This window comes from Jaculus jaculus, chromosome 3 (assembly GCF_020740685.1).
Source record: "Jaculus jaculus isolate mJacJac1 chromosome 3, mJacJac1.mat.Y.cur, whole genome shotgun sequence".
Classification (NCBI taxonomy): domain Eukaryota; kingdom Metazoa; phylum Chordata; class Mammalia; order Rodentia; family Dipodidae; genus Jaculus; species Jaculus jaculus.
In genome coordinates, this window is record NC_059104.1 from 142,820,323 (window position 1) to 142,835,810 (window position 15,488).

The following is a 15,488-nucleotide window of genomic DNA, read 5'->3' on the forward strand; positions in this document are numbered from 1 at the left end:
TCTAGCCCAAAGCTTGTAAGTCTTGTGGTACACCATAGTCCTGTAACTGTCACAGAGACGAGGGACCAGGGAGTTGGTGGGATGTCTCCATCCAGGGGCACTGTGAGGGCCCTGTGAGGACCAGGGAGTGGTGGGGTGTTTCCATTAAAGGTCACTGTGAGGCCCCTGTGATGACCAGGGAGTTGGTGGGATGTCTCTATCTGAAGGCACCTTCAGTGCCCTGTGAGGATCAGGGAGTGGTGGGGTGTTTCCATCCAGGGCCCTGTGAGGCTGCTGTTTGCACACCTGGTTAGGAGCACATTGATTTTTCCAGGAGACTGGCCTTTGGCACATTGCCAGTCCTGGTTTCTTTGAAATACTGCATTTGAGAAATAGTCACTGAGCATTTACAGAACCATGCACTGGGCATACAGAAATGAATGGTACTGAAATGGATCCTTCCCACATGGAAAACCATGGGAAGAAGAAGGAAAAAAAAAAAAAGGGATGAGAATAAAATATGCCATTGTGTAGCCCAGACAGAATGAGGCTAATCTCTATCTGTTGTTAAGACAGAAAATAAAAACAACACGACACAGTGAGACTCTGATGAAGACTAAAATCTAAAAGTCAACACATTTCACTTTGTTTTATCTCAATTGATCTCAACTTTCAAATGTTTGTGCTTCAAAAGGTAAGATTAGGTACCATTAAGCCAGCCCAGCCAGCATTGATTTAAAAACTCTCTTCCACTCTACAGGATCGAGAAGGTTGCAGCCCTTTGTTAATCTCCCTGTTATCAGCTGGCTCTTAGCCTGCCAGGAGCCAGCTTGCCTGCTTCTCAATTCTGGCCACATACCTCCATTCCTACAGTTTCTGTATATGAAGTCTACCTGGAACCATGAACCAGCCAGGCAGGGATACTTATTTTCTTCATGGTATTGGGGACAAGGAAAGATTTAACCTATCAATAAGATGGAACTCATGTATGTGATAGTTAGCTTTCTTGTCTCTGTGACCAAAATACCTGCCAGGAACAATTTAAAGGAGGAAAAATAAAGTCTATTTTGCTCCCAGATTTGGGGGGTTCAGTCCATGATGCCTGGCCCCATGTTCTAAGGCTGATCAACACAGTAGAGTCAGCATGTGGAAAAGGCTCCTCACCTCATGGTGGACTGGATACAGAGTGAGGAGGGGACTGAAGATCAGGTATAACCATCAAAGGCATGTCCCTAGTGACCTACTTTCTCCAACTAGACCACAGCTCCTAAAATTTCCAATACCTCCCAAAATAGCACTACTAGTTTTGGGGCGGGTGCAGCAGTGTGGAGTGAGAAGGCCAGATTCCTGCTTCCCATCCCTTCCCAGTTCTCTGGTCTGGGTTTCCTGCATTGGGTGGTATGCCCATGTGGTATGGATAATTCCCTGTACCAGGACGCAGTTAACATCCACAGTGAGCTATTGATCAGAGAGACCTACAAGACTTCCCAAAACAAACGACAGACTTCTGTCAGAGCACTTGATTACCCACCAGAGGTTAATGATAAGAGCCTAGTGCTGAAGACCTCATATGCTGTTGGCATGGGCCATGGAGAGACCTAGTTGGAATCCATCTTGTGCTGGAAGGTGCTACGTGAGCTACCAAGGGAAAGTGGACAATATCTTTCTGAGCAACTCACAGTCTAAGCAACTCAGAAGCAAACAACTTGACATGATGTTCACACAAGTGCAGTGGTGGTCCACAGCTATGGTGGGTAAACCAACTGCACTTGGATTAGGTAACAGATCCATTCAGTGGAAAGGAAATCATATCTGGAACTGGGAAACAAGTCAGAATCATATCCAGATAATGATTTTTCATTCCAATGTCAATCTCCCACTAATCTTGGGCTATAGGAGGTCTATACCCTTTAAGATTTCTCTAAATTAATAATGGTTATCCCAGTTACCTGGTGCTGACTTCACTCTCCATTGGAGAATCTGCTTCTCTTTTTCAGATGGGAGCAGGACTTGAGGAGATAACTGACCTAGCATACTTCACCCCAACCCCAGCTGAAATCACAGAGGAATTGGGGAAATGAGCAAGACTGCTGCTTTCTTGGTGAACCTGATATCAGCACAAGGGTGAAGGAGCTAGACAATGAGGACACTCAACAGCTACCAAAGCAGAGATCCAGAGGCTTGTAAGAGTCCATTCATTTAACACATGATCCTGTGTGGGGGCATTTCATGTCCAAACCATTAAAATGGATTTCACATCAGACAATTTCAAGGTGAAGTACAAATCCATAGCATTTTTTTTCCCCCATTGGCCATGAAGAGAGACACTGAAAGGATTCAAAATGTAGGTGGCAGGGGACTTTCTGAGTTTTCCTCAAGGAACTAGCTTCCTTCCTTCCTTCCTTCCTTCCTTCCTTCCTTCCTTCCTTCCTTCCTTCCTTCCTTCCTTCCTTTCTTCCTTCCTTTCTTTCTTTTCTTTCTCAGCCTTTCCTCAATTTTTTTCCCCTTGGTTCTTCAAACAAGCATCTAGTAGGCTATGTGTAAGAAGCTGGAAGGCCAAGGGAGAGGTGGCTCAGTGGCTCAGTGGCTCAGTGGGTAAGAGCATTTCCCATTCAAACATGAGGGCTTGAAGGGGCCTGAGACTACCTGAGTTCAATTCTCCAGCACCCATGGAAACAGCAGGGTGTGGACATGCATGTCTGTAACCCCTGTCCTGTGCACAGCAGAAGATGAATCACTGGGGCTCATGGATAGCTCCAGAAGCTCAGGCTCAAGGAAAACATGCAGCTGAGCGAGGAGTGTGAAGAGCGACACCCAACATTTTCTTTTGGCCTCTGCATTACACTCATGGGGTGTGCACACACATGTTCATATGCCACATGCATACTTTACCACACATACTGCACACAAATGTCTATACTACACACAGAGCACACAACACATATGCATATACCACACACACCACACCACACAAGCTGCACACACGTCTGTGCATACCACACGCATACTACAGCACACATGGACATGCAAAAGAGGAAGGAGGAGGAGGAGCAGCTGTTGAAGCTGGAAGGCCAACATAGCACAGATGTGAAATGGTCTAGGGGCTTGATGAACTACTACACAGCAAGAGAGGCAGAGCACTCCAGAAGAATGTTGAGTGGGGGTAGTGATGCAGAGGGTGGAAGGTTCCTTGGACTTAACATATCCCTTCCTCTTGGCAGGTTCACCTGGTCCAGAGAATGTCTCGTTGTTGGCATGCACAATTCAAATCCTCTTGAGGATGCTTTCATTGGAGGACTGTTTGGTTGTGTGCTGAGCAGTTGCTCAAGCACAGTGACAGATCATTTGTGGAAGTAGGTACTTGTTTGGAGGATCACCTCACTCACTCCCTGTAGAAGCTTTGTGAGGAGTTGTTATGGCTTTGCTACCACGGTATGGGTCATGGCTGTGGGCATGAGTAAGTCTGGTATGTGACTGCATAAACATCAGTATTTTCTGGGTCTACCTTCCTACATTTTGCTAACTTGACTTTATTGACTTAATACTTGTTTTTAAATTGACTCACTTAAAAAAACATAAATGAATTTATCACAAAGACATCTTTATATCATAACCATAAATAGAATACCAATATCCATTGCCCTAAATAGAAGGTAATAGCAAGAATAAATACAATTAAATTCTTGGCTGCCAGCCTGCCCAAAGGCTCTTTTCTCTGGAAGAGCAGATGGGTTTTAAAAGGCTCCCCTATACTTGCCTCCCATCACCCCTTGAGGCCTCCCCTCTCAACTCCTCAGCTTTTTACAACTGCATTGGAGTTTGGAATTAGACTGCTGCTGGGCAGGCCACCAGATCTGATCAGGAACCCCAAAACACTGGGGGACTGTTACTGCATGTGCCAACTGTGAAGTGAAACCATGTCCATGTGAATATTCACAGGCTAGCCAGCACACAGGAGAGCTTCACATACACCTGAGCCGTGCTTTGCTGTCCAGCTCCTCCAGAAATTTCCAGCTGGAAGGAAGCAAGCTAGGTCAAAGGTCTAAATGCCTGGCACCTAGGAACAGGTCAGGTAGGCAGTGGAAGATTTCAGGCCCTTTTTTCTGACATTATGAAGCAGTTACTGGACCTTGGTTTCAGCTTACCTATCCATAAAGATGGGTTTTGCAGTGTATTATAGTACACGTATGAAACACAAGGACTCTTGGTGCACACATGGGCATCCTGCTAGTGGCTGGAATGAATAACTGTTCGTTTCCCTCACATCCATTGGAGGGTCACTCTAGGGCAACTTGTGATGGGCAGTGGAGACAACATGGTCAAATTTCCCCCTAGCGATAAGGGCCACAGAGTCACAGCAAAAGTCAGGGAAAACAATTACACTCATGTGACCTTTCAGGGTGGGGATGTCCTCAGAAAGGCATCCTTAAGTGACTTTGTTGTTGTGTGAATGTTTTGGAGTATTCTTGCAAATCGAGGTGGTTCAGTCTAAGATACTCTGAGACTATCTATATACTATGGCCTATTGCTCCTAGCACCAAACTGCACAGCACATTATTGTACTTAATACTCGAGGCAATTGTAACACAATGGTATGCAGGTGTCTATTGAGACAAAGGAAAGGTACAGAAAAAATACTGGGCAATAAGAAATTTTCAGCTTCAGTACAATTGTGAGGGACTGCCACGGCTTATGCAGTCTGGGGCTAGCGGTAGGAGGATGAGAAGTTCTGATTAAAAAGTGGTGTGCAGGGAGTGCATACAGCTGCCTGGGGTCTTGTTCCAGAACACACTTAGATTTAATGGGCCTGCGTAAGGCTGAAGATTTAGCAAACCTTCAGATGATGCCCATTGCTGCTGGTCCGAGGACCGCATTTTGAGAAAAGAGGCTCCTAGTCTGGTGCTTCATAAAGTGTGGACGTCAAAACAGCCAGCCGTGTCAGCATCATACAGAACTTGTCCAGGTGTAACTTCTTGGGCCCTAGAATCTCCTGTGGCAGGATTGGGACTTTGTTTTGATATGCCCTAGAGTTGCTTCTGATACATTTTTAAAAGTTTGAGAGCCATCTTAGGGACTTCATACCTCCCAGAATCCTTACCACCTGCTCATTCTGGTGTCTTTCAGGAACCACATGGTGTGAGCTTGATGGGAAAGAGATGCCTGAACCCTAGCTTTCCCAGCTTTAAAAAGTCAGGGGCTACCCTTCCGCTCAACGCAGTCACAAGGGATAGCAGAAAACTGGATAGAGGCACAGTCTGGGCAGCGCTGGCCTTTTCACCTCTTGCCCATCACACTGTGCCTTCATGCCCTCGGGTGTTTATGAGACTTCAAGGGTCGCTCCATCGAATTTAGACACATAAGCAGGCTTGAAACTATCTACACCATAGTCACACAAAGAAGTGTTGGCCGGCGTTTTTCACAATTCTAAGTCCCAGGTGTTGGGTTTCTGGGCCACATCCAACTAGTCTATCCAAACATACAACACTGTAACCGTGAGCAGTGATTTTTTCTTTTCCTGATTCCTCGTCTGTGCCACTCCTCTTTCCCTCCACTCCTTCCTTCCCATGCTTCTTGGCATCCTCTTATTTTTTCAAATGAATGGATCCTCTCATTGAGGTTGCTTTGTTAAAACCGTAACTGTACTCTTGAAATAGTCTGACATGTCTTGAGCACCTGCCAGGCATTTTTATTTTCCTTTTGAATATTGTGGTAAAATACACGTAGCATCTACTGTCTTCATTCAAAGTGCTATGCAGTCTTCACCGTCTTTCTCCTTAAACCTTTTCACCTTGTGAAACCAAAACTTTATGCCCCTTCATTAGAACGCCTCACCCTCCTACAACTGGCCCCGGGCAATCAATACCTTTCTGATTTTTGTCCCTTTGTGGACTTGGCTGATCTGGAAGTGGAGTCATATCGTAGTTGTCTGTTCATGGCTGGCTTATTTCACTTAGCTTGATGTCCTCAGGACTCATCCATGTTGGAGCATGTGTCAGAATTTTCTTCCCTTTTCAGGCTGGATAATATTACTGCAAGTACAGGTCACAGTTTGCTCATCTGTTCACCTATCAATGGACACTTGGGTTGTTCCCACTCTTTGGCTATTGTGAACAATGCTGCTGAATGGTTGTGCAACTATCCATTTGAGTCTGCTTTCAATGTTTTGGATGTATGCCCAGAAGTTAGGTTACTAGATCAAATGCGATGTATCAATGTATCTTATGTTTTTTTTTTTTTTTTTGGACAAACTGTTACTCTTTTCCATAGTAGTCACAGCAAGTTTAAAATATTTATTTGATTGAGAGAGGCAGTTGCAGATAGAGAGACAGAGAAAGAAAGTATGGGTGTACCAGGGCCTCAAGCTACTGCAAACAAACTCCAGATGCATATGCCACCTTGTGCATCTGGCTTCTCTCTCACCCTTTTCTTTCATTCTTCCAACTACATATTTTGATTAAGGCACAGTTTGGACCCATTAAGAGTCCTCTTAAAGTCAAGTCACAGAGGAACAGTAAGACGGCCTTTGTGACTTACAGTAAACAGCAGCCTCAAGTCACCTGCCTATCAGTTTGCCAGCTCATTTTCTCTGGACATCATATGCCTGCACTTTTATTATTTAAGCTGTGCTGGCACTTACTGTGAAAGGTGTGAATTACCCTGGGTATTGCCCTCTGATGCATCTAGCATCCTAGTCTAGAAATTAAAGATAAGGAAACCTAATAGGTGCCGGAGGGATGGCTTAGCAATTAAGGTGTTTGCCTGCAAAGCCAAAAGACCCAGGTTTGATTCCCTAGGACCTACGTTAGCCAGATGCACAATGGGGCACATGCATCTGCAGTTCGTTTGCAGTGGCTGGAGGCCCTGGTGTGCCCATTCTCTCACTCCCTCTTTCTCTGTCAAATAAATAAATTAATTAATTGATAAATAAATAAAATAATAAATAAATAAATAATTTTAAAAACCCTAGTAGCTAGACAGCAAGCACTTGTGTCTCGTCTTACTGAGCACAGTCCTGGCATACTTGCCCTTCCCCAGCATCTTCCGGAACACTGTGTCCAGGCAATGCTCTAATCATATCGGGAGACCATGAAAAAGTACAGGAGGTCCAGTGCAAGAGGGAGAGGGCAACACAAAACACTTCAGTAACAAGTAATACTTAGGAGCCGTGGGCCACGGGATAGGCAGACCTTGGTAGAACCCCAGCTCCTCCATTTCCTAGCTGTGTTACCATGGTGAGTCCTGGGACCTTGCAGAGCCTCTGTCTCCTAGCTGTGTGACTGTTGTGAGCCCAAGGACATCTCAGAGCTTCCATTTCCCCATGTGCATGGCTAGAAGGATTGAGTGAGCTGTAGGCAGAAGGCACTGAACCCATTCCCCTGTCATGTTACAAATTTCCTGGGATGAGCCATCTCCCTGTATGAAGCCTAGCCCCCTCCTTGCAAGGCTTCCTTCCTTCCTTCCTCCCACCCTCCCTCTGTCTCTCTCTCCCCCTTTCCCTCCCTCCCTCCCTTCCTTCTTCCCTCCCTTCTTTTCTTGTCAGGCTCCACTGACTTAGGAAAGCTGATAACACCAACCCTTCTCTCTTTCTCCAGAAGAAAATTCTTCCAGACCTTAATCATGTGAACTGTTCTCCTCCACACTCTGCGAGTGTCTGGGGGTCAAGCAAACACCACACTCCAGAGGTGGTCTGATGGGACTGGCTGGGAGCAAGAAGGCGGCTGGAGGAGAGAGCCTAAGGGGAGGCCGGGGCAGAGGTGTCTGGGAGCTGACACCGCACCATATTGATCTTTGCTGCTACCACAGCTCATTGAGCTCCCGGCTCTAGTGCACTGTCCCTGAAGGCCTCTTTCCACCCGTCTGCATCTGCATGGTCCTCTCCCCCACAGACCTTGTGTTTTCAGAGCTTATCCCTCCAAAGAAAGCATATACATATTCCCCCCACTGAAGGACATCTAATACATTGCTTTTGAATAGTTTTCTTTTCTCTCTGGAGCTTGGGTTCAAATCCCAGGTCTGTACCTTACTAGCTGCGTGATTACAATTACAGATGAATGACTTTAGTTGCTCTGCGCCTTAATTTCATCTGTAAAATAGGGATTCTAATGATATGTCATTGGATTGTCACTTAGCACGTCACTTGGTATACCTCCCCCCACCCAATGACTTTGTTGAAACTGTCTGTTGGTACTTTCTCCATGGGGACAAAAACTGTATGAGAAGGGGGCTATCTCCCAAGTGGTCCCCTCCAGGAAACTTTGTACCCCAATCCCAGGTTATTAGATTTCAAGAGCTGGTAACATTTATTAAAAAAAAAAAAAAAGAGCTGGGCATGGTGGCGCACGCCTTTAATCCCAGCACTCTGGAGGCAGAGGTAGGAGAATTTCTGTGAGTTCAAGGCCACCCTGAGACTACATACTGAGTTCCAGGTCAGCCTGGGCTAGAGTAAGACTATACCTCAGAAAACTGAAAAACAAAACAAACAAAAAGAAATGGAACTGGTAGTTATCAGTTACCAAATTGTTTGGTGGAGAAAGAGCAATCATGAAGAGAAAGGGCTAGCTGTCATGACTCTCATTCTTTTTTTTTTTTTTAAATTTTTATTTATTTATTTGAGAGCAACAGACACAGAGAGAAAGACAGAGAGAGGGAGAGAGAGAGAATGGGTGTGCCAGGGCTTCCAGCCTCTGCAAACGAACTCCAGACGCGTGCGCCCCCTTGTGCATCTGGCTAACGTGGGACCTGGGGAACCGAGCCTCGAACCGGGGTCCTTAGGCTTCACAGGCAAGCGCTTAACCACTAAGCCATCTCTCCAGCCCATGACTCTCATTCTTAAAATAAGGTCCATCTTACTACCTAAAGGGGAAAAAAAGAGTGCAATCTCAGAATTACAATGACAGTTGGCAACTTAACTCCAATTGAATTGCTCCATCTACATTGTACTTTTTCTTTTCTCTCTTTTTTTTTTCCTTTTACATCTGTTTGCCAGCGTGTGGGGACAACTTGCTTAGGGATTGTTTGAATACCCAGCAATTGAGTAAGAGCCAGAGAAGCAGGGGGAAGTGAAGCCTTGAACCTTCCAAGGGAACCGGAAGGCCTAGCACCGTCCTCATGGGCTCCCCAGTTGTCACTGACAGCATGGAGAGTGTCTCTCTTGTAGAGCAGACTCCGAACTCAGGTGCACACACAGCCAGGCGAGACATGGAATTTTCTAGGGGAACAAATGGGAACCCCCATGTGCTCACAGTGTGTTAGGAGGAGCACAGCTGCCAACGTGCAGGGCAGACACATCCATCCTGGGATTGCTGTTTGCTCTGGATGGAGTCATTCTCGCCACACCACCATTAAGCTGGAGAAAGCAGGAGCTGAGCAAACATGGGGACAAACAGGACCTGGTTGGGTGATGAATTGAAGATGACTGGGGAGAATTTAAAACCAGCCTAGCTGCCACCCATGAGAGTGACTAATTTCAACACTTAAAGACAAGCCTAGTACCAAAGAGATTAGCAAGCAAGCCCCAGACTGATAGTAAGTCAGCCACAGGGGATTGATCACCCTGGCAGACCTCTAGGGAGAGACCTGTCTCCATCCTCCACCCAGGAGACAGGTACTAGCTTGCTAGGCAGTGACATTTCTGTGTCTCCTGCCATCTGTCTGTCTAACTTAGTTTTGCCTGTGGCAGCTGTGAGATCTGATTCTCCTGAGTACATCTAGATTCACATAGCAGCGCCAGTCTTGAGCCATCAGGGGGATTCCTTGGTTTGACCAGTTTTTTAAAAAGACAACCACCATTTTGAAGTGCTTCATGGAAAACAATGTGGAAATGGCATTCTTACATGCACCATGTCTTACACACTTCCCTTCTACATCCTTCCCAGGACCAACCTTTGGGAGAAGACAGCTGTCCTCCCGAGGCTGCTCTGTGTCTAGATGGAAGCCCCCAAGACAGGGCTGGCACTTTTTCTTCCAGTGGGAGGAGGAGACAGCCACAGTAGCACTTTGGACACTAGCAGGGGCTTTCTGGAGAGCAAAGAGCTGAGAAGAAGCTTCTATCTTTGATTTTTATCCAAACCGACAGTGGGCTTTCATTCCCACTGTCTCCTCCAACATTCTAAGACATTGAGCAATGAATGCCGTAGGCAGGCGGAGCCTTCATGGTGGGCATAATGAACTGCTTGGCTTTCTGACCAAGTGGAAAGGTGGCCACTATATTAGCACTGAGAACTGTTGGGGACTGGATGCTTATGTTGCTACATCCTAAGGCCAAAGTCATTCATTCAAATGATTTTATGGACTTCACTATCTACCACTTGTCCAACCATTTGACATTGCAACATGGCATTGTCATCCACATATATGTTAAGAAGATGCATTCATAGCTACATTGAGAAGCATGCGGTACATGGGCTGTAGGTTGGATGCTCTGGACATGACTATCAGCGGGTGGAGATAAAGGGTAAATAAAACACAACTGTGGACTTCATGGGATGTTGGTATGATGGGATGCAGAACATACCTACAGGAAGGGCAACTCAACCAGTCTGGCAGAGGTGGTCAGGTCTGGGAATGTCTCACCAAGGAGGTGGCACTAGACCTGGGATCCTGGGGCAGGGATGGCAGGAAGGATAGTGTGTGCCAGGAAGTGTCCCAGAAAGTAGGACTGGCATGGGCAAAGGCACTGAGGTGGGAAGTTATGAGGCAGTCTGGGAGAACTGTGACCAATATGGGATGAGTGGAGTTCAGGGAGGCTGAAGAGACAGGGAATGGCCAGGTTATGCATGGCTGTACACTCCCTGCTTGAAAGAATGCTAGCCTTTAAAAATTCCACTCTCTGTCAAGTATTTTTACTTCGCAATTTACAACATTCCTAATTTGTAAAATCCAAACAATTTTAAAACCTAGCAACCCTGTGCTACAAAGAGAAAGAGGCCCCATGTGTTGAATTGGTTTCTAAGATGGATATCTATTTACAATTTAAATTTGATGCTAGAACAGTTGGCAACAAGGACTTAGAGCAAGGGAGTTAAAACCAGATCTTCTTTCTCTCCTACTTTATCTTCTAATTACATTTATACTTGAATGAACTATACTAGGATGGGGGAGGAAAAATGAGCCTTTTTCAACAAAATAAAAAGAAAAGGACCACCTTGAATAAACATGAATTCTCTTCATAGAGGGATAGAGTGCCAGGGTGGCAACTGTCTAACATCATCTTCTGCATTCACCTGGACTTCAGTAAGAGATGCACCTCTCCTTGCTCTTGGTGGTGTTAGGAGTCACTGCCTGCTCATGGGTCTAGTTGTAGTGCTGATCTGAGTTAGCCCCTCATCCTCAGTTACCTTCCTAGGCAGGTTTGGCAGGGGCACACTAGGACTTTGGCATGGTGGCATATGTTCTGACTAGTAAGATGTTCATTGTAACACATCAGTGTCTTGCTTCAGATGCCTGGATACAACTGGGGAAAACCATTTGCCAGCAGAGTCAAGGCCACAGTGAAAGTGGAAAGCTTTCTCCTTGAGAAGATTCTATCTCCAACTCTGGCTAAAATGCTGGGATGCTTATGATAGTGAGCTTATTCAGAGCAGAGGGATAGCTTGTGGAAAAGATGGACCCTGAGTCCTTCTCCAGTCTGCATTCACATCCTCTCTTTCCAAGTTATGGATGGAAAACTGTTAAGCCTAGTTCAGGCTCTTCAGAAAATTCTGGGCTCTTAAAAGAACAGGGAGGAGTCAAGGAAATGATGCAGAGGACCTGGTGGTCTAGCTCTGATGGCCAAGAACTTGGGCTTCTGTATACCTGTTGAGTATTTGCTTTATCACCAGCAAGTTAGCATCTCAGGGCCTCACTTTCCTAATGGATAGACTAGGGATAGTAGCAGTACCCAGAGAAGAGGGGTTTGTGGGAGGTCAGTGGACTGGTGCTTCAAGGCAGTCATCACAGTACCTGCCACACAGAGCTCCACAAATAGTGGTTATTGGTGCCACTGGTAGCTGGCCATTGGGTTACCATAAAGATGGGCTGTGATAATATCATTAAATTTTTTAAATTTATTTGAGAGTGACAGAGAGACAGAGAGAGAGAGAGAGAGAGAGAGAGAGAGAGAGAGAGAGAGAGAGAGAGATAGCATGAGGGAGAGAATGGGCACATCAGGGCCTCCAGCCACTGCAAACAAACTCCAGACATATGTGCCACCTTGTGCATCTGGCTTATGTGGGTACTTGGGAATCAAGCGTGGAACCAACCGGGAACCTTAGGCTTCACAGTCAAGCACTTAACCACTAAGCCATCTCTTCAGCCCCTGTGTTAATATCTTTAAAGAACTCAGAACAGCTTCTCTCTCAGCAAGTACTCAATTCATGCTAACCATCACTATCATTACCACTTTCACAACTGCAATGGTTAGAATTATTAGCAACTCATTTGTCCTTAAACTAGAATTCTATATCTCTCTTATGGTTACAATAGCTCATCTGTACAAGCCTGTTTTACTTCTAAGCAACCAGGATTTGTCCTTGGATATGTGATATTACAACTTGGACCAAGTAATGCTAAAACTCAGTAGGTGCATGAGGGACCGTTTCACCAAAGTGCAGCTCAATTGCTGACGTAGAATTTGAATGTGCTCTTTGGCTCTCAGGCTGGCCTCTGGGTGCTTTATAGAGAATGTGTCTTTTTACATTTCCTATTTTTTTTCTACACCAGCTCAATGAAAGCCCAAGTGTGAGGAATGGAACTTTGAAAAGAATCACTTAGGAAAAGAGATGTGTCTCTCAGAAAAAGCCCCTCAAAGAGAGACCTGGCCACATGATATAAGATTTGTGGGGCAGGTTAAAGCCTCTGAGACACCTTAGCCACAGCTTCATTTTTCTAAGAAAGGGAATGGAGAGCTCCAGGCTATGAAGTGCAACTTGCTTTCTTCTTTCTCTTTCCATCCCTGTTTAAGTTTTGGAAAAGTTACCCTCTCCCCCACAAACAGATTCCTGCCATCCTTTCCTATCTGACCACCAGATCACAGGGTTCCACTGCTCACTGTCTTCCAGAAACAGCTTTCCTTTGACAGGGTCATTGTTCTCTCTGCCAGGCAATTTGCAATCCTTCCAAGGACAGGTGGAGAGGGCTGGGGCAAGCCTTGGTCCTGAGTAGGGTTCCAGACCTCCCTAGAAAGCATATGGTGAGGGAGACGAAGCCTTCTTGACACTCCCGCCCCTTGGCATCTGTGTCAGAGTATTTATTGGCACCGAGCCTTGGCCAGTCACAGTTGGGGTGGTTCCAAGGATTCAGTAAGTGACTGTGTTAAAACCGCCCTTACTAGTAGAGGGAAGGTACTGGTGAGATTGTCATTCTCTCTGCTCTGTGTCTTCCCTCCTCCACTGGTGGGAAGTGTTAATAAAGCCTCCTTTCCTCCAGATTAAACATGGAAAGGACTGACTGTGCTAGGACTGGGTTGCTGGTCTCAGTCACAAGGCAGGGGGGAAACTGGAAGAGGATGGTGGTAACTGGCCAAGCCAAAGGTCAGTGCAAAGAACAGAGGCGATAGAAAGACGGAAGATGCCAAATTTGATCTGCTTGACAATTTTCCCCTCATATCAGCCCAGGCAGGGCCAGAATAACAAGAAGTGGGGACCCTCCAGTGGAACAGCTCCCAGAGAATACACTCTGCACTTGAGCCCTGGGTTTTAAAGGAGTCTTGGACTGCCTGGAGGAACGACTTGAGTGGAAGGCTTCACAACGCCTTTGGCAGCAAAGGGCAGCGCCATGTTCATGTGATCTCTTGATCGCACTTCAAAAACTGGAAGTCCCTGGCATGCAAAAGGTCTTTAGTAGAAGTTTAGTGAATGGAATATCAGGGTTGCCGGCTCATGGATTTGGCACTTCTTATGTTTTGCAGCAGGACAGTGGGCAGAGCATGAGCCTCCCCTCTCTTGTCAGCTAATGATCTGGGCCAAGCAGAAACCTGGGAGCCCACAAGAAGGCTCACTTCGCTGTATCTTCCATCAACCCAGGTCCTGGCTTGGCTGGTGGCCTTTCAGAACCACTCATTTCTTGAAGCGAATAGCTAGGGAAAAGTAGCTTGTTGCTATCTCCGGGTGGGGGATGGTGGCACGTCGTGTATTAGCTGAACATTGTGAAAGTTTTAAGAGCTCCTGGAGGCGGGGAAAGGATGGAGGGAAGTAAATGGAGAGAGGGGCTCTCGAGACCTGGTGGAGTCCACCGAATGAATCGTGGGGTTGGAGAAGTGGGCGGGGGGTGGTTGCTAGGTAAACGAGGAGGGAGCAGGAAGTGGTATCTGGCCCCAAGGTAGGTCGTTAGAGCTTTGGCATCTTGGGCTCAGGAAAGTATCTCTTTTTTTAAGGGCCTGGCAGGGTGGCAGGCGGATCAATTCGCGCTGATAATAAAATAACAAGTGGGACAAAGGAGGGGCGCACGCGGCACGCGACGCGCAGATGCTACGCTTGGCTCCACACTAACCCGAGGAGTAAGGGACCCGGGCCCTCTCTGACACCCTCTCCCTTCAGGCCGCACCAGGACCCTACCGCCTCCCAACTAGTCTACCTCCTTTTGGGGGATCTGGACAGAGGCCGGTTCCGAGTGCAGGAGCTGCGGGATGGGGCTCAAGTCTCAGCCTACAGGACACCCTTGGGCTGCGTCCCGCGCCTCCAGTGTGCGCTTCAGGGAGTCCCCAACCAGGAGAAACTGGGGGGGAGGGGGCTGCTCAGCTTCTGAAGAGATGGGGGCAAGCCGAGACCGCGTGTCTGGGGGCTCTGAAGCCCACCCAGCGTCGGTATTGACTTTTCTGTGCCACACAGGTGTACAGGTCTCTCAGCGCAGGAAGCTCACAGCAACCCGGGGTCGTGGGGCGGGGGTAAGGGGGGCATCGCAGGGTTGGTTGAGCGTCCAGAGCCTGGTGAGAGCCCGGGTCTCACTCCTGCCCAGCGCGCCACGCCTCTAGCAGTGCCTCCCCCCCCCCCCCACCCGCCCTGATCCCGGGCGGGCCGAAGGCGTGAGTGCGTGTCGGCGTGTGCTGGGGACATCCCATTTCCCGGGTGGGTGCACAGCGTCGTCCCCCAGCCACCCGGGACTCAGCTCTCGCAGGGGGATCCCCTCCCCCAGCTCCGAGATCCCGGCGTGCCCCCTGCCCACTTTGCCAAGGCGAGAAAGCGGCCGAGCCGGAGACAAAGAAACTCCTGCCTCCTTCCACTCTCGGTCACTCCACTCGGCCAGGACACTCCCGGGCGCCTCCCTCGCCCCCAGAGACACTGGGCACAGACACGCCAGGGGCCGGGGACCGGGGGTAGGGTGGGCAAGCCCGCTTCCCCACACGGCTTGGTGAGGGCTAACCCGGGGTCCTCCCCCCTCCTCCCGGGAACTCCCCTCGGCAGCCGCGCCCCCACCATCCGCTCTCTAAACCGTCCCGGGCCCCTGGCATCAACCACCCGTGGTTCAAACCCACACCCCCCACCCTCCAGCGGAGCGACAGGGGGGCGCGGCGCACACAAAGCGAATGGGGTGTG

The 15,488-nt window shown here is 47.8% G+C and overlaps 1 protein-coding gene across 3 annotated transcripts in view; it reads right to left on the reverse strand.

Annotated features, from left to right (window-relative positions):
- Window positions 1-15,488, reverse strand: part of St8sia2 (ST8 alpha-N-acetyl-neuraminide alpha-2,8-sialyltransferase 2) — a 74,883-nt gene that overhangs the window by 57,768 nt on the left and 1,627 nt on the right. The window lies entirely within an intron of this gene.